The 20,444-nt window shown below is 45.6% G+C and overlaps 1 protein-coding gene across 1 annotated transcript in view; it reads right to left on the bottom strand.

Moving 5' to 3' along the window:
* The window catches only part of RAB8A (RAB8A, member RAS oncogene family), a 902,849-nt gene that overhangs the window by 71,484 nt on the left and 810,921 nt on the right, over positions 1 to 20,444 (bottom strand). The window lies entirely within an intron of this gene.

The following is a 20,444-nucleotide window of genomic DNA, read 5'->3' on the forward strand; positions in this document are numbered from 1 at the left end:
ACTTGTTCCTAAAAGTTTTTTTCCCTCAAAAAAACAGCTCAGCACTTGTCACTTCTATATTACACAAAGTCCCTCACTTGCGAAACCCCCCAGGAGTACCCACTTCCTTACTAAGTCCTCTCTTATTCAGTCTCATACCTAACTTCTTAATTTTTCTAGCATGTCGAAGGGCCAGATGCTGGCGTCCTCTCCTGCCCAGTTGGTGAATATGGGAATATTGAGGCAATGTTACAATTGCCTCATGTACACAGACAACCCTCTCCTCCTCCCACATAATGCGAATACTTGCAAGAGATGCAGCTATTTAGCCAAACTGGAGGCTGAGCTCTCTCAACTCAGGACTGGCAAGACCAGACAGGAGGAGAAGGAAACTACACACTCCACAAAACCAGCCTCACATAATGCTACCACACCACTGAATCAAACACATAAACACACAAAGACATACTCGGAGGCTCTGAGTAAAAATTTACCTAAACAGCAGAGGCCTTCAAAGCAGACACCCAAACAACTGCTACCTGAAGACACCCCACAAGCAACACATCAACCACAAAATCAGTGTGCAAAGCAGTCACAGCCCTTAAGGCCAAATACAACACCAAACATACTTGTCATAGGTGACTCCATAGTCAGACACACTGACGTCCCACTCACCAGGCTGAACAAGGAGAGGGTCACAGTAAGCTGCCTATCGGGCGCTAGAATCCGCCACATAACACAAGCACTCGGGTCACTCCACGGCAAGTACAAATATGACACAGTCATTGTCCATGCTGGTGTGAACGACCTGAGACGTACCTCCCTGGACAACATGAAAAGAGACAGAGGAGCTCTCTGATTATGTAGCCCAGGCAGGTATGACCCTGACCCTAAGCAGTATCCTTCCTTCACCAAGAATGATGCCACAATATAGAGACAAGATGATCAGCTTTAACAATTGGCTTAATGTCTGGTGTCATTCAAAGGGGATCCAGTGTCTGTCTGCCTGGGATGACATGCTTGACAAGCCATGCTGCCCATGAGGCGGCTTGCACCTGTCACCCCTGGGATTCGGATATTGGCTAAGGCTCTTGCCACCCCATAGTGCCTTTTAGGCAAGGCTCAAATTCTAAACCTACCACCTAGAAAACAAAATGGGAAGAAACTGAGGGTAATGCTGCTCAATACCAGAAGTCTAAATCTCAAAATGCACGCACTCGAGGCCCTTCTCAGTATGGAGAACATCGATGTCTGTGCTGTAACTGAAACCTGGTTCAAGGCTCCTGAGAGCACCCCGGCACTATTAGGTTTTACCTCATATCATGCGTTCTGGCTCCAAAACCCGGACCACACCACAAAAGGAGGGGGTGTATCCATATTCATAAAGGATACCCACACCTCCAGGTTGGTGGCAACGCATGAAGCTTCAGAAACCATCCAGGTGCAACTAACCATAGGCAAAACTGCTCTACAAATTGTAGCATGCTACAGGCCACCCTCTCAAACTCAGGAACCCCACACAGCCTTCCTGAGGACACTGGAGGGTATAAATGTATCTCCAAACACCATCATATTGGGTGACTTCAACTACCCGAATATAGACTGGGAACATTACTCAAGCCCTAACTTTCTAGCCCAATGGTTCCTGGAGTTCATAAATTCAAATGCCATGGAACAGCTAGTCACTGTTCCCACGAGAGGAGAAAATATACTAGATCTCATTATCACAAACATTGGGACAAAATGCTCCACACCGGAAGTATATCCCTCATTGGTGAGATCTGATCATAAACTAATCTCACTGGAAATCCACATCCCGCCCCACCCCAAACAAAAAGACCACAGTGAAGAACTTCTCTAAAGCAAACTTCACACTACTCAAGACTGGTGTGGTATCCTTCAAGGCCCTGAGCCAGTGGAAACCACAACCCAAGCTCGCGGAAGCCCTTACAAATGCCTTCTATGAACACCTCCAGGACTGCATGGATCAGGCAATCCCAAATAAAACAAAGCCTCTTTCCACAAAGGGCAAACGTTCAGTCTGGTGGACCCCAGCCATTAACAAACTTTACAATAAGAGGAGAAAGCTATTACATGATAGAACAAAATCCATAAAGGGAAGTCACCCCTGATCATTATTAGTAAAAAATCACGAGCACTCATATAAAATCAACTAAGGCCAATTTTGAGAGAAAAATTGCCATGGATTCAAAGGACAATCATAAGGCCTTTTTCAGCTATGTTAGGAACCTGGGTGGAAACTTCCAGATATGCTCAGAATTAGTCCAAAATGATACAAAAATCACTGAACCCACAGACATTGCCAACATACTGGCAGACAGGTTCAGTGCAAACTTCACCCCTCCCCTAAAGGAGAGATAACTATCCCAGCGGAGTGTAGCCTCCCAGACATCTCAAATGCGAGGTGAAAGCTGCTCTCTCTAAAGCTAAAAACACAGCATCAATGGGACGGATGGTGTCCCGGTTGTGTGCCATCCGAGGTAAATGTGGAATTAAACCCGCACATAAGGCGGCTGTTTAATCTCAGCCTTACCACAGGATACGTGCCCAAGGGTGGCGTGCGGCAGCTGTGGTCCCACTCACAAAGGCGGTGCCTCTACGGACCCTGGTAATTACAGCCCCATAAGCTTAACAAGTCTAGTCTGCAAAGCTATGGAGAGGATCATAATGGAGCTCATAAACAAAGATATAGGGGACTTGCAGACATTGGACCCGACCCAGTTTGGCTTCGTCAAGGGCAGATCATGCCTTTTGAACTTGGTCGACTTCTTCGAAACAGTCACCAAGGCCATTGATGAGGGAAAGGCAGTCCATACAGCCTACCTTGACCTTGCAAAGGCTTTCGACACAATACCCCACTCGGGTATTGTAGAAAAACTTACCAGCTTAAATGTAAACCCATATGTCACAAGATGGGTTGCAAGGACAGAACCCACAGGGTTAGAGTTGCTGGCGCTATGTCAGACTCCAAGCCGGTCACAAGTGGTGTCCCACAGGGCTCGGTCCTTGGCCCCCTATTGTTCGGCATCTACTTCTCAGAAGTACAGGCCAACATGGGAGGACTTTGGGTGACAAAGTTTGCAGACGACTGCAAACTGGGCGCCATAGTGGAAAGTGCATCGGACACGGATATCCTTCAGAAGGGACTCACGGAAACAGATAGCTGGTGCCAGAGCCATGGCCTGAAGTTAAATGCCAAAAAATGTATAGTCATACCCTTCGGGAAAAACAAGGTAACCCCCCAAGCTACCATATAGGCGGCAATCCACTAAGCACAGAAGAGGTTATCAGGGACCTGGGGACCCAGGTTGACAGTGGTCTTTCTTTTGACACTCACGTTGCTAAAGTGGTTAGAAAGACCTTCTACATTGCCCACCTGATCATGAAGGGATTCACATCCAGATCTAGTGAGGTCATTGTTCCCCTGTACTCTTCACTTATCAGACCAATGATAGAGTACAATGCCCCATTCGGGATGTATCTCACCCGACATCTGCAGCAATTGGAGAGACCCCAAATGTTCCACACCAAAAGGATAAAGGGACTCCAAAATCTGTCATATGCTGCCAGATTGAAGAAACTCCAGCTCTATTCAGTCGCATACAGTCTGCTCAGAGGTGACATGTGCCAGACATACAAGGCCATGTCCAACCCGGAATTAATGGACATGCTCCACCTCAAAAAATCCAAATCCACCAAAACCACTAGAGCAAGCGACTTAAACCTTAGCACGGATATAAATAGGGCGTGCTGGAGGGATAGATTTATCACTCAGAGACTCCCTATGCTGTGGAATAAAATCCCGGTCCATGTGAGGCAGAGCACCTCGCTGGCTCTGTTCAAGAGAAATCTTGACCTGTGGATGGGAGATCGTAGGTTTACCCCGGGAATCATCTCTGTGTCACTGCTGGACAGAGGCACAACAAACTAATGGGCACAGTATTTTTTCATATAAGGGGTGGCGTAAGCCACAAAACTTTGGGCTAGGCTTATAAATGCCGTAGGGCAGATAGCCTAGTATAAACCTATGAACCTATAAACCTATGAACCTATGAACCTATGTGGTAGGGATGTTCTTATCGATGGATTTGTCTATAACTTAGAGCGTGCTGTGGATATTAAGAGATACTGGTGTTGTAAGCAAAAGTATATCAGTAAATGTAAGGGACGGTGTTGTAACCATATCAATGTCTGATGGGGAAAAGCTATGTAAAACTGCTGCTCACAGTCATAGTGGAGATCCATCAGAGGTACAGCGATACGAGATGTGTACTCATCTAAAGCAAAAGGCTGTCATGTCCCGAGATACACCATGTCTAATAGTTGATGATGTTATGTCTACAAGCAGTTTAGACACTGTTCCTAACCTACCAAGCCGAAAAGCTTTACTACAACAGGTTGGTAAAGTACGTAGAATGCAGAGCAGGGGTTCACATAGTGCTAACACTTGCAAATATTGATATTTCAGAATATCAATTGAAAGAAGGTGCGTTCATTAGTAAAAGATTTGTAGATGTATCTACGGATATGACTGTATTAGTAATCACTACAGTGAAAAATCTATGTGATTTGAGCAAGTGCACAATTTGGTTAATGGATGGTACTTTCTTCTTTAAAGGAGTTATTTGTCAGAAATTGTACAGTTTGCATGGCTTTGTGTCTTTCGGCTCTTATACAAGAACAATGCCGTTGTTGTACACACTCATGACAAGAAAGTCACTCAGAAGCTACAATGTTATGTGGCATTGTATTTTATCTTTGATGGATGAAGAAAATATTGTTCCCTCTGTGAAATAAGTGTTGTGCGACTTTGAAATAGCCCCTATAAAAAGTCTACGTATGAATTTGAATGGTATTGTACCGAAGGGTTGTTTATTTCATTTTAGCCAAAACATATGGCGAAAATTGCAGAGTCTTGGGTTGGCTGCATTGTATAACAGATGCCATCGTTTCCAGGTGTCTGTGAAGTGTCTCACTGCGTTGTTATTTCTACCAGAGGAGGATGTTATGCATGTGTTTAATTTGTTAAAGCAGTCATTCCCTGAAGAGGGAATACCTTTATTGAAATACTTTACAGATTGGTATTTGTTGGGTAAACCCAGGAAGTTTGCAACTAGAACTGCAGCATGTTGGGTAAACCCAGGAAGTTTGCAACTAGAACTGCAGCATTTCATCGTTTTCCACAACTATTTCCAAAGGAATTTTGGAATATTTCACAACTTAATTTGGAGTGCTTACCATGTACACAAAATAGTATAGAGGGGATGGCATCACCATTTGAAATGTATGTTGGGAAGTCGTGCTACTGATTTGTCAGTACTTATGTGCACTTTGGTCCGGGAACAAAATAGAATTGAGGAATTGCGTGTTCGTATGGCAGGAGGGTGCCCGCCATCACCTAAAAGACGTAAGCTTATTCTACGAGAAAGTGGTTGCAAACTGTGTTAGAAAGTAGAGACTCTTATGACATCTTGAGATACTTGGAGGCTATTGCTGGGCTACTCAAGCTTTGATCTCAAATACTTGTAAATAATGTATGTTGAAGAGTCGTTGTGGTGCACCAGTAGTTACACTGGTTTCATGTACTGCTGTTGTCTGCAGTATCATGTTCTGTATTACGTTATATGATGTTTGTTGGAATACACTTAAAGTGTGGAAATGTTATGGTGGCAAGATTGGAAGTATACAGGTAGAGATGGTTATATGCGACGGGTGTTTATTGTTTTGTTACTACACGGGACGTTCACAGGGTGTTGTGTGTTTTCGCCATTGCATATTTCAACGTTTTGATAGCGCTAGTGTTGTGTGTAGTGATGTTTGCAGTTTGTGATGTTTTGGCACTCGTTTTCGACGGTATGCAACTCCATGATTGCAGTTTTCATTGACTTGAGTTTGCGACGTTCTAGTCGATGATGTCAGACTCGACGAACTGGTAATTCGACGGTTTCAAGTGAAACCATATATATATATATATATATATATATATATATATACACACACACACACACACACACACACACATACATACATATATATACATGCATCAATATAAACTTTACCTTCATCTAAAAGCAAATGCACCATATAGGTTGTAGAAGATAGAAAAGGAAAGATAAACTGTAGAATGACAGGGGGATGGTGGGAGGGTAACCTGGACTGCAACAGTGAATACACTTGAACATCTACATTCATGGTAAGTGTACACAACTGTACTATGTTCTTCGTGTTTCACTGTTGCAGTCATTACATTTGGGTAGAATCCCAAAGCTGTGGTTGGGAGGCTGGAGCTAAACAGCATTAGGTGAGGCTATAAGGCCCTGCAGCACTGCATTGGCAAAGCCTACCCTGGACTTAGAGAGGTAAATGGTAATGCTTTGTAAAGGTGTGAACAGAACTCCAAGTAGCAGCCTCTAGAATGTCCTTTGTTGGTACCCCTCTGAGAAAGGCTGCTGAAGTAGCTGCAGCCCTAGTGGAGTGAGACCTAATGCCCTTGAGCACAGGTTTGCCATGGTGTAAGTAGCAGAAACGGATGCAAAGGCTTATCCACTTTGAAATTGTCTGCTTTGAAATAGCCTTTCCTTCTGATCCTGCAGCATATGACACTAGTAATTGCTCAGTGTTTCTTAGAGCTTTAGTCCGGCTCAAGTAGAATCTTAGCTGTCTGTGTACGTCCAAGGAATGCAGAATTCTCTCCCCTTTGTTCTGCGGATTTAGATAAAGTTGGCATGAATTGTTTGGTTAAGAGCCACACTGGATACGACCTTAAGCATAAAAGGTAGGATTTGTCCTCACAGGCACCATGTCTGGGTAAAATATGATAAAAGGCTCTACAGCCATGAGGGCCTGTAGCTCTGAAACTCTTCTTGCTGAAATAATTGCTAGTAGCAGAGCTGTCTTCCATGACAAGAACTTTATATCAGCGGTAGCTGCTGGTTCAAATGGAGGCAGGGAGAGCTTTTCCAACACATAATTGAGGTCCCATGCAGGTAATGGTATTCTAGGAGGCCTTAAACTTTTTGGCTCCTCTAAGATACTGCTTTAATAAAGGATGAGAAAAGATTGGTGGCTCTGTATTGTAATGAGCTAAAATGGCAGAGGCATGGATTTTGATTGATGAAAAAGATGGGCCTTTGTCAAGCATCTCAGTTTGTAATATCTGAGGAATATGTGGTTCTGCTGCATCAGTTCCTTGTGCTTGATTCCAAGCACAGAATCTCTTCCATTTGTCAGCATAAGATTTTCTAGTCCTCTGCCTTCTGGCTTCCAAAATGAAATCCATCACAGCTTTACTGAGAGGTGCCATCTGTATGATTACAGGATTAACCATGCTGCCAGGTTCAGAGTCTGTAGTTGATTGTGCACGATCTGATTGTTTTGCTGGGACAGTAAGTTGTGGTATTTGAGGCAAGGTCCAAGCTGGGTATTGAGACAAGTTCCTTAGGATTGGGTAACAGTATTGGCGGGGCCAGTCCAGGGCAATTAATATCATCTTTGGCTTCTCTTGTCTGAGTTTTAGGAGGACCTTGGGTAGAAGAGGCAGAGGAGGAAAGGCATAAACTGATAGGTTTTTCCAACTGAAGGATAGGGCATCTACTTTTCATGCTTGTCTGTTATAAGTCCTTGTGCAGAATCTTTCCAGTTTGAAGAGAGGCAAATAGATCTATGTCTGGACTCCCCCATTTCTTTGCTATCATGCTGAAGACTTGTGGATTTAGTTTCCACTCGTGAGGATCCATAAGGTTTCTGCTTAGATCGTCTGCCAGTGTGTTTTGTTTTCCCGGCAAGAATTAAGCTTGAAGATTTATTTGGTAGGTCAAAGCTGTGGCCCACAGTGCCATGGCTAATCTGCAAAGGGGGTATGAGTGTGTGCCCCCTTGCTTGCTTATATACCAGATGACTGTGGTGTTGTCAGTCTTTATCAGTAGTTGTCCTGGATGAAGGAAGTCCTTGAAGGCTGTTAGGCCATTTTGAAAAGCTAGCATCTTTCTGGTTGATATGTAGATGCATTTGATTTGGTACCCATATGCCCTGAATGCATCTTCCTGCCATGTGGGCCCCCCAGGCATAATCTGATGCATCTGTTGTTACGGTTTGGCTGGCAGGGGGTAGAGTAAAGGGCCGTCCCTTGTTTTGGTGACAGGCCTTTGCCCACCATAGAAATTCCTGTTGCAGGCAGGGGATGAGAGGAATCATTGTTTCCAGACTGTGTGAATGCTGACTCCATAAACTTTTAGGTACCACTGTCGTTTCCTCATATGCAGTCTTGCATATGGAATCAGTAGGATGTAGGATGCCATGAAGCCCAGAGCCTGCAGAATTTGTCTTGCAGAAGACTAGGTTTTTGTTGCCATCAGTTTGAAGTAAGTAGTCAGTTGCCTTTGTTTGTCTGGCATGAGGTAAGCCATCTGGGCAGTTGTATTCAAGCTTGCACCCAGGAATGTTATCTTTTGAGAGGGTACCAGTTGTGATTTCTTTTCGTTTATTGTGTACCCTAGGCATGTTAGAAGCCTTTTCACAAACGCCAGGTGTCGTAGAAGAGTGTCCTTGTTCTCTGCTTGAATGAGACAGTCGTCCAAGTTAAGGATATATCTGAATACTTCTTTGTCTGCAAAATGCAATTACTGGTGCCAGGCACTGTGTAAAGACCCTGGGCGCAGTAAATAAGCCAAAGGGAGGTTCAGAGAATTGGTAATGCATTAAGCCAGCCTTGAATCTGAGGCATCTTCTGCACGACTGTCTTATTGGGACATGCAGATATGCCTCTTTTAGGTATAAAGTCACCAGCCAAGCATTCTTGCCCAGCATGGGCAGAAGCTGTTGCAAAGTGAGCATTTTGAATTTTGGAATGTCCAGGTATGTGTTCAAAATCGATAAATCCAGTATTGGCCGCCAGGCCTTGTCCTTTCTGGGTACCAAGAACAGTCAAGTAAAAACCTGTTTCTGTGCCTCTGCCCATTGATTTTTTGGCAGATCTGGCCAACCATTTGCCATTGGCTGAGTGTGGAAATGGAATCTGTATCCCTGTGATACGATGTTTAATACCCACTTGTCCTGGGTTATTAACTGCCAATTTTGAGCAAAAAGTGCTAATTTTCCCCCTATGGGTCCTGCCAAAAGATAAGTGCTTGTTGTAGGCAGAGGGAAGTCATTGGGATTGCTTTCTGTAGGTTTGCGCTTTATCTCCTCCAGATTTGGAGGTGGATGCGCCCCGTTGCTTTGACCTGTATGAGTCTTGAGCCTGGTACCTGGAACCCTTAGGGCGTCTGGATTTGCCCCTTTGAGCTCTGTCTGACACAGGAAAGGACCAATTTTTTGTAGGCCAGTGTCTACTGAATCTAGGTGGCTGCACTTGCAAGAAATCTTTAACAATTTGCATAGACTTAGCTTTGTATTCCATTTCCTTTAAAACCTCTTCTGCCTTAATACCAAACAGAGAATCATGCTGTAAAGGTGCATCTAGCAATTTAGCTTTAACATGATCAGGCAAATTTTGTTCCTTTAACCAGGCATGCCTCCTAATCACAGATCCAATAACTGCGGCCCTGCAGGAGACCTCTAAAGAATCAAAACCACATTGCAAAGTATGCTTTCCAACTTGTTCAGCTGCATGCAATAATTCCTGCAATTCCTTATTTTCTGCACATTCTGAAATCAACATCAATTTCTGTTCAGCAATCCCATAACATGTTGTTGGTACTGAAGCATATGAAACTGACAGTTTAAGGGCCTGACTGCCAAGGTTGCAGATGTATAAACCTTTTTTCCCCTCATCTGTCCAGTGCCCTTGAATCTCTGTCAGAGGGGGTAGGGTTTTTTGCTGCTGAGGCCTTAACTCCCTTTGGACCCTGTGAAATAGTTTCAGGATCAGTAGCAGGGTTTCTAAATAAAAATTTATGAGCGTCAGGGACCCTGTAGTACCTGTCAGGCTTACTGGGAGCCGGAGATAACGAGTCAGGGGTCAGGCTCGACTCCGAAAACACATCATCCACAATGTTTAAAACAGGAGGAATGGCTAAAGGCTTGTGCTGAGGGAGAAGGAAATCCCTGAGCCTCTGAGAAGTCTTGACTCTCCCAGTGGAAATGCTCCCTCAAAGTATGCAAGGTTTCTCCAAATGAATAATCCTCAGGAGGAGATGCAGATGGAATAGACTCCTCAGCATCAGAATCCTCATAGGGAGGTAAAGATAATTCCTGATCAGAAGTAATAGAAATCTGATCTGAAGATTCATAGTCAGTGTCTTGCCTAGGCCTCTTATCTGGAGGGGGATGGGTACCCCTGATCAAGGTAATAAGGTCTTCAGCCATTTTGATGGTCTGTTTTTTAGGCATACAGGCCTGTGCACGTGGCTCAGGCATTGTTTTTTTTTTGTTTTAGAAGGTGTCTTTGCCTTTGGTTTTGCAGCTTTCGTCGGTTTAATATAAAAATGTTGAGGTCTGAGGACACCCTCAGAAGCCGGTGCCTGCTCAGTGGCTCCGGACCCATCCGAGGGAGATGCATCTGTCGGCCCAATACCTCGAGTATCTTGCGGCATGCCAGCCCCCACATGGGCGTCAGTAGAGGCCTGTGACTAAGGTAGCGGGTATCAGAGGCTGCGAAAGAGCCTCACTGAGTACCAGCGAGCCGGCGACTGGCTTGGGAGAAGCTTCGTCGTCAGTTTTGGATCCCGACTGCCTTTCTCTGTCCTTTTCTTTGCATTTTTTTATGTACTCCGGTAGTCGGATTGCTATCCGACGACATTTCTGGGTAGTTAAATCTGTTTCCAAAATACTTAGATGCAAAAATGTATCGACGCTTAATAGTGCGTTGGTTAAATCTAGCACAAAACCGACAGCCAGTCACGTTGTGATCAGGGCCTAGGCAAAGAATACAGAAAAAATGGAAATCCTTATGAGGTATTTGCTTCCCACAAGTAATACAATTATGAACTTTTTCTGACATCGGTAAAAAGCAAGAAAAAAGTTTCCTCGATGGGGTACTTGGCTTTAGTGAAGACTTCGGTTCTGAAACTCAAACTCGAATATTTCAGTAGTATGCCGACCAGCACTTGCTAAATGCTTCTGCTTCGGGCACCGCGCGGCAAGAAAGACTGAAGAAAATGGCATCGGCTGCATGTATTATACCCCTGAAGACCTGACGTCATGGAAGAGGAGACAGCAACCGACGCAGGACCCAAGACTTTGGAATTCAGGCCGATTGAGGGCAACCTGCCAGCAGATTACCCAAATGTAATGACTGCAACAGTGAAACACGAAGAACATCCACCAGAAACATGGAAAGGGGAACGAGGGTGCGGGGGTGATGAATAATGAAATAAGATAATTCAGATACCAAGTTATGGTAAGTACATAACTACTGATCTGATGTTATCCATTTCATTATTCATGAAATACGGGTCAGAATCCTCAGCTACAAAGAAGTCCAGGTGGCCCTAAGGAAGGACATGCTTGAGCACTGTGGAACCAAAAGACACTCTGCCTCTGAAGATCATATCAAGTTTACAATAAGCAACAAAAATATAAGGAGTGGTCCAAGTGGCTGCAGCACAAATCTCATCTAATGACATCCTGGTAGCAAAGGCCAAAGAAGTAGCTACTGATCGAAGAGACTGCACCTTGGGAGGACAAGACAGCTCCATATTCCTCAGAGCAAACCAGGGAAATACAACTAGAGATCGACTTAGAAATTGTTAATTTTGAGACCGCTTGGCCATGCCTGTTCAGGGAAAAGGCCACGAATAACTGATCAGATTTTCTGAAGAGTTCAGTCTGATGTAAACAGAATCTCAGCTGACAATGTACATACAAGGTATGGAGGAGATATTCACCCTTAGAGTGATTAGGGAAGAAAGCAGGAAACTGGATGCCCTGGTTAAGATTTTTTTCAGTAGCAACTTTACGAACTAATCCCACCTTTATGCCTAAAGTCATCCTGTTCTCATGAAAAACAATATACGGCAGTTTAGAAGATAAGGCCTGCAACTCAGAAACCCTCTTGGCTGAGGTAATAGCAACCAAAAAGGCAGTTTTCTATGAAAGATATTTGAGATCACAGGAATAAACAGTCTCAAATGGACTCGGGATGAGGGATTGCAGCATCAATGTCAGACCCCAAGGAGGGAATGGATCTTTGACTGGAGGCCTGGATGTCCTTCATGAAAACCTTTCATAACCCAGAGGAAAAGGCGGGCTGTTGGCATGAAAAATCATAAATGGTCACCAAGTGCAATTTGACAGTCGAAAAGCTGGCCCCCTCCTGAAAAAGTGATGTCAAGAAGAGAAGTGTATCCGGAATAGGAGCTGAAAATGACTCCAGATTTCGTTCCGCTGCTCAAAAGGAAAAACATTTCCACTTACTACGGTAGACCTTTTGAGCAGAAGGCTTCTGCGAAGCCAGAATAATTCTCCTGACAGGAGAAGCCAGCTTGGACTGCTTTACTAGGACTGAAAGTGGAGAAACTACATGATCAGGCAAAGTGACTGAAGAATGGGTGGTGTTTTGACAGGTGAGAGATGAGATCCGGATCGGCATCCCGTTATCCAGAAGGATACTGGAGACATGAGGAAGGGGAACCACACCTGATGAGGCCAGAAGGGAGCAATGAACATCACCAAACTCCTCAGTTGGAAGGCTTTCTGAAATACTTTTGGGATTAGTCGAAGGGGAGGGTAAGCATTGAGGAGACCCGGAAGCCAATCATGTACAAGTGCGCCCCTCAGGGACTGCTCCTCTAGGGGAATCAGGGCAAAGTACCTGCTGCAATTGTTCCAATGGGGAAGCAAATAGATCGTAGCAAGGTTGGCCCCAATGGGCAAAATTCTGAGATGTCACTGACTGATTGAGAGATCACTTGTGCAGAGTCAGGATGGATCTGCTGAGTTTGTCTGCCAAGACGTTGGATTCCCCGGGAATATGCATTCCAAGGAGAAAGCAACTGAAAGAGTTTGCCCATTACCACACTCTCATGGCCTCAGCACAGCAGGTCTGTGTTCCCCCTTGTCTGTTTAGATAAGAGACCACAGACATGTTTGTCTGTATGAATCACCACTATTCCCGGAGGAAGGCAATCCTGAAAGGATTGCAACGAGGGGACTGCCCTCATCTCCAGGATGTTTATGTGCAATTTGGTCTCCAAGTGGGACAATATGCTTTGGACAGTCCTGCCCTGAAAATGATTCCCCCACCCCAAAAGGGGAGCATCCATTGTCACTGTAGCCATGGGAAGAGACAACAGCCTGCCCTGAAGGAAATACTTCAATTGAAACCACCACTGCAGGTACCATCTGCAAATGGGAGCCAATGGCATAGCCATAGACAGTGGATGAGAAAGTATACTACTGCACCGCCAGCATCCACTGAAGCACCCACATGTGGTATCTCGCTAGAAGAATGAGGAGAATAGACTGCTGACACTGCCCCCAGTGCTGTCAGAATGAGGTGTGCTTGCAGTGATGCTACCTCCAAGGTGGCTCTGACTGGTTGTCAGATCAAGTCCACTCTGTGGAGAGGAAATGCTGCAATCTCGGACTGTGTTGAGAGTAGTCCCAACGAACTCCATGTTTTATACCAGAGAAAGCTTCGACTTCAAGCTGACGATAATCCCTAGCCTTTTGAAAGTAAGAGATACAGTATGACAGAAACCAGTTGATGCCTCGTGGGGGGGCTGTGAGGAGCTAATCATCCAGGCACAGAAAGACCTGAAATCCTTGAAGCCTCAGGTGAGCCGTTACAACTGCCAAGCATTTCACAAACATTCCGGGAGCTGTGGCGAGTCCAAATAGTAGAGCTCTGAACTGAAAATGATCTGCTCCGATCCAGAAACACAGGTGCCTTCTGGAGTGCTTGTCTACCTTGATATAAGAAGTAGCGACCTGGAGGTCTATGGAGCATATCCACTCACCCTTCTGCAGTAGGGGCAGGATGGACTGAACAGTAACCATCCGGACGTTTGACTTCTTGACTGACAAAGTTCAGTTTGCAGAGGTCCAAAATTGGATGCAGGATCCTCGTCTGTTTTGGTACCAGAAAGTTGGAATAAGTTCCGGATCCTCTTTGACCTGTTGGGACCTCATGGATGGCTCTTTTTTCTAGAAGTGCCAGAACTTCTTCTTGGGCCAGTTCTCTCTGACTGGGTGGCACGTCAGGGAGAACCATCTTGGAAATAAGGGGTGGTTGTGAAAAGGGAATGTAATAAACCCTGGATATAATCTAGAGCACCCACTGATCATTTGTTATGGATGCCCAGGCATTTGGGTACAACGAAAAACGCCCCGACTGCCTCAAGGGTAGTACAGACAGGCAACGCCTCAGGGGCTTTGAAAAGGCTTCTCAGAGATAGGCTCCCTTGAGCCCTGATTTTGAGGACTTTCTCTACCCTTAGGGCAGCATCTATGATTGAATCCCATTCCCTGCATCTGGAAAAGGATTCTTCAGGAACATCTGGGAAGGAACCCTGCAACTTGCAGAACCACAGTTTCTTAGTACCCCACTGATATTTGAAAAAGGATGTCTGTGGAGTAGAAAATGTGATCTGGACCTCCAAAAGAGTCTTGCCCACCTGCTCACTGTGATTCAAGGTTTCTTTGCAGAAGGCCCAAACAGTGAGGAACAATCAAATAGGGCATTAGTAAAGGGCGCCTTGAAGGGTTTCGCGAACCAACATAGCCACAGCCAGGTATGACTCCTGATGGCAATGCCTGCACTGGCTGCTCGAGAGGTACCTTCTGCCACATCAGAAATTAACCTCAAAGGACTGGTAATACAGAAGAGAATGGGTGAGCCTGGGAGATGCATTCTTGAAGTCCTCTGCCGGCATCAACTCTGAAAGATTTGGGTGAGCTTGTAGACCAGATCTCTTTGGAGGTGAGTCAAATGCATCAAACAATTTAGGGCTCTCAAGCCAAAAGTGGTTGTTGGAAGTGTAAACTTGTTTCCCATGTCTGCCAACTGCCTAAGATTCACAGTTCGGGGGATGGACATTGGAGCTCTGTTCCACCAGCCCCTTTTTTGTGGATGCTGCAACCACAATAGCATCGACTGGCATTCCCTTACTCCAATGCGTTCTGTCTGGGGGGGGCTCAGAAACTTATCTGCTTTCTTAGGAACCAGTTCCACAGTATCATGTTCCTTCCATGCAATGAGATCAATAAGTTCGTCGGGGGGGGGCATAGGAAGTAGATGGACCCGGCCCAAACACCTTCAGGAACACAGATACTTCTGAGGACAGTGGCTGGGGAGACCAACCGCCTTTCTGCTGTAACAGCTCCAGAATGTCCCCAAAGGAGACTTCATCTGTCAGAGGACTGCGAGACCCATCCCCTTCATCAAAATCAGTTTCCTCCGTGAGGTACTCTATAGGGGAGTCCAAGTGCCTCCTCTTGCCCATTCTCTTCCACTGTGGCTCTTTTGTAAGGAGCTCAGAAGACGACTCAAACAGGGGATCCTCTGGGGTTCTCAAAGCCTGAAGACCATCTTGGGATAACTGACCTTGAACAGGATGAATGGGTTCAGGACACCAGGTAGCAATAGGCTGGGGAGGACACTGCTCCAGATTTGGGAGAAGGTCCGCTCTACCACCCAAAAGGCCTAAGGACTCAAGGAAACTCTGTCCTCTGTAGCCGAAACCACAAGGGAATGGAGCCCACCCAAGGCCTTGGCCCCTTGGCGAGTACCGTCCCCAAGCTATCAATGGCCAATGTCCCCAAACAGAGGGACCAATCCAAAAACTCTGGACCAGAACCACTCTCCAGGGGCCCAGCTCCAACCTCTCGGAGCAGAGACCTGCTCTGGTCCGAAGGCACAGGGAACAAACTAGTCAGGGACCCTGGAGGAACAAGGAAAACAGACATTCCCTGATCCCCCAATGCCTCTCTGAGGAAAACCGGGACCTGGAATTACAAAACCACAGGAATCTGAAGAGAAGCCAATTTAGGAGCTGGTGATCTCCCAGAGCCAGAATGGGCTGGGGACGCCCAAAGACCCATCTCTCTATCTGGGCCCTAAGGAAACTCATCATACTGTCCATTTCTGAGGGTAAGATGCTCCTGCAGGATCTAGAAGAGGTTGAAGAATGAGTGGATTTCAAAGGAGAAGCTCGCTGGGATCCTACCACACTGTGGTGTCCCTGATCCGGGGAAATTACTTTTGTGTCTAAGATCCAAAGCCTTTGGATCCCTAGGGGATCTAACTGAGGAGCTCAAATAACTAGCTCCACATCCAACTAATGCGTCAGATCAGAGCCCTCAAGCACAACCTGCCTCAGATCCAAGGGAACTAACAGAGTAGAGGGAATACTAACAGAGTAGAGGGAATACTGGTAGGATCTGAGGATCTCCTATCAGAGGAAATCTCAGCACCAGAAGACGGATCCTGAGCCTTCGGATCCAACTCTGCCAAAGACTGCATTGGACAACAGGGACTGTGATCAGAAAGTCTCTGCCGTTTCTGAGCAGCCAGAGGAGGCTTTACTTTTAGGGTCTTTATGGCTGCTAGAAAAGGACAAACCTGAAACATAGGGACTCCCTTCAGTAGAAGCTTATTCCAGCGATCCATCAACGCCAGAGGACTGAACACAGCGTAAATTGAACTTTCAGTCAGACCCCAGACAAACACACTTCTTATGGGCATCAGAATTAGGCATCTTCTGCACACAAAATCATCATCTTTTAAATCCGGCAGACTTGTCTGACGCATCCTACCAGCAAACACACGCACACACAAGTTATACAGCTAAGCTGGAACAACAACAAAGCCCAAAACTACCCACTAAGATAACCAGTAGCCGGCACCAAACACACAAACAAACCAAAAGGAATACAGCCACAACAAAACCCACAAGCCCCAAAAACAAAACTAAGGGAGAGTGACATGAAAAAAGGACACCAAGCACTGAAAGGAAATGCAAGGCAAAGAAGAAGAAGCCTAATGCCATTCAAGAGCTAAACAGGGAAAGTAGGAAAATATTTAAACTACCTTTTATTTTTTTTATTTTATTTTACATTTGTTGACCGGGCTAGTCCAGCTGGATAATTTCCATTTTCAGTGGAGGCCCGGGGAGAAAAGCTCCACAGATTAAAACAAGGTTATACAAATTGAACATTTACAATAAGTTCCTGTGACATAGGCATTGAGTTACCATGCATATTTAATAGTCTAGATCAAGAAAATAGAAAACATATAGTGCTATCTGCGTATTGAGAAAGGCATTAATTCTTTTTAAAACTACACTCCCTTCAGGTAATTTCATACATATTAGTGTATATACAATTTTTTTTTTTTTTTTTTTTTTTTAAGAACAGTAGAAACTGTACAGTCATTAGGTCGTTTGAGATCACAGAGAAAGATTGCAGTACCTACCTACTAACTATCCAAAAATAGAGAAAGGATGCACTAACCTGAAGAAAAATCCTTAACAGATGCTGCAAGTCAGGAATCACGTCTGTAACTAAACACGGCAAACGTGATCTGAGGGTTTGAAGGTAGAAAGGGATTATGGGAGTGGGAGGAGCTCAAGCCTTGAATATACTCTGTAAAGTGTTGGCTCAGATCAGACATCAGATTCAAGACCCTGACATCAGGAATAATGAAATGGATAACATCAGATCATGTTTCAGTTAAAGGAAAACTCCACCCTTCAACTTAAAAAAAAAATCTTTGTTTCCTGAGCTATTTTAACACCTCAAAATCACTCAAGTGCATTCTTTGTAATTTTAGCCTGTTTTCCATAATGTGGCTACCAATGGGGCTTGATGCATCAATGTGATCTTGTTCTCCCTCAACCCTTTCTCTTTCCTATAATGGTTTGTATGACTCATGCCAGAGATAAGGAAGTAACTTTGAATTCCCATACCATTGACATATAATGGGATTTGTGAGGGTCGCTTATTTTCTTTACCTTCTGTAAAAGGACTGCTGCTTTTCCGTCTCTAATCACCCTCATTTATGTTTGGCCCAGACCTGGTTTTATTCTATACTTAGACGTTACCCAGTTACAGCCAGAAAAGTGGCTACTAAAAAGACAGTCTACCAAGTTAAGAATTTTAAATTGCAAGTGGCTGCAGGCTCAAAGGGAGGTGAAGTAAGACCCTGTAGAACAAAATTTAAGTCCCAAGGCATAACAGGTTCTGATAACAGAGGAAGAAGTAACAACGTGCCCTTCAGGAAAGCCTTACAGAGTCTATGTGCCATCAGGCTAGGCTAGTCTGTGACATGAAAGGTAGACATCGCCACCAATTGGACTTTAATGGTTGCGGCCGCTGACCCCGGTTAAAGAGCATAAACAAGAACTCTAAAACAGACTAAATTGGAGCTGTGTAAGGGTCAATCTTTTTGGCACGTGCCCAGATTGAAAACCTCTTCCATTTGCTGTAATAAATCTTCCTGGTCGAGGGCTTATGAGAGGAAGATAAAATATGAACCACCTCCGGCGAAAAATGATGAAGCCTAACTAATGAGGGAAGTGGAGTAACCAGGCTGTCAACCAGAGGGTCCAAAAAGAGGGATGGAGCTGCCCTGACGTGCGTCAGTAAGTCTGGTTGTGGGTCCAGAATCCAAGGAGCGTCCATGAGATAGGGATGGAGAAAGGGGAACCAAATTTGACGAGGCCAGTGTGGGGCAATCAGAATCATTCTGCTTCCCAAGGATTGTGCTTTTTGAATAACCTTTGACAGCAAGGGGTAACCGGAGGAAAGGCATATAGTAGACTGGAGGGCCAATCGTGGACTAGAGCATCCCTGGGTGACTCCCCCTGAGGGGGGGGTCAACATGAAGTAGCTGCTGCATTTGGCATTGAGGAGGCTGGCAGAAAGGTTGCAGCAAGGCTGACCCCCACCTGCGGAAGATCTGTTCCGCAACTTGACAGTTCAGGGACCACTCATAAGGCATCAGAATAGCTCTGCTTAGCCTGTCTGTGATGACATTGGACTTCCCCAGAATGTGCGTTGCCACCAGAAAACGTTGGGAAGACACTGCCCACTGCCACACTCGCATGGCCTCTCTGCAAAGGGGGTAAGACTTGGTTCCCCCCTGCTTGTTCAGATACCACACCACTGACATATTGTCGGAGTGGATTGCAATAGTCCCGAGAGAAAGAAAACTCTGGAGTGCTTGCAACACTAGCAGCACAGCTCTCATCTCCAGGACACTGATATGCAGATGCATCTCGTGCTCTTGCCACGTGCCTTGGACTGTCCTGCCTAGATAATGCCCCCCCCCCAATCTGGGAGGCATCCATGGTCACCGTGGCAACTGAGGGGGGGGGCAGGAACGAAGGGCTTTCCCGCATTGAGGTTGTCGGTGCAAAGCCACCAACTGAGATCCTGTTTGCACCTGTCTGTGAGTAGAATAGGGAGAGAAAGTGGAAGACATTGCAGAGACGACTGGGCAAAGAGTAGCCACTGAAGGAGCCTCATATGTAACCTTGCCAGAGGGACTAACATAATCGTAGAAACCATCGTCACCAACAGTTGGAGGACCCATCTTGCCTTCGCTCTTCTCAGAGGGGGCAAGGCATGAACTTGTTGTTGTAGGACTCATTCTTTCCTGTGGTAGAAACGCCCGCATGAGGACAGTGTCTAGTTTGGCACCTATAAAAGTGACATGCTCTGAGGGCAACAAGGCAGATTTTTCCCAGTTCAATGTGATGCCCAACTGTTGACATAGGTTAATAGTAGCGTCCCTGGTCTGAAGTAGTAGATGCCTGGTGGTGGCAGTAAGGAGCCAGTCATCCAGATATGTTAACACTTGGAATCCCTGACGTCTCAGGTGAGCAGTCATCACTGCCATGCATTTGGTAAACACCCTGGGGCCTGTGGTAAGACCAAAGGGTAGGGCTCGAAACTGAAAATGACTGCCTCCCAGCCAGAAGAGTAGGTGACTTCTGGAAGCCCTTTATGTGGTAGTAAGCATCCTTGAGGTCTATGGAGCACATCCACACTTCTTTTCCCAACAATGGGAGTATAGACTGCAATGTGACCATTCGGAACTTGGACTTTTGCACATGGGTGCTCAATCGACTGAGATCCAATATGGGTCTCAGGTCCCCTGTCCTTTTCGGCACCAAAAAGAATCTGGAGCAAGTCCCTAATCCGATCTGGTCTGAGGGGACATGTTGGATGGCTCCTTTTTCTAGCAGCTTTGAAACTTCTGAAGCTGCGTAATCCCTCTGACTGGGTGGAACATCCGGGATTTTCTTGATTGGAGGGGGATTTGACGAGAAGGGAATGACATATCCTCCAGACATTATTCGTAGAACCCATTGTTCCTGGGTGATGTCTTGCCAGGCTTCCGGGTATAATGAGATTCGAAACCCCGACTGGCTCCAGAAACGCACAGTCGGGCCAACCATCAGGAGCGGCGGTAAGGAGAACCACGAAAGGAATCGCGGTCTCCCGCGGCATCTCCCTGAATAGCCACCCCCTCCCCTGCCTCTGGAAGGGGGCTCACCTTG

Source organism: Protopterus annectens, chromosome 13.part0 (genome assembly GCF_019279795.1).
Source record: "Protopterus annectens isolate FY-2018-M chromosome 13.part0, PAN1.0, whole genome shotgun sequence".
Taxonomy (NCBI): Eukaryota; Metazoa; Chordata; order Ceratodontiformes; family Protopteridae; genus Protopterus; species Protopterus annectens.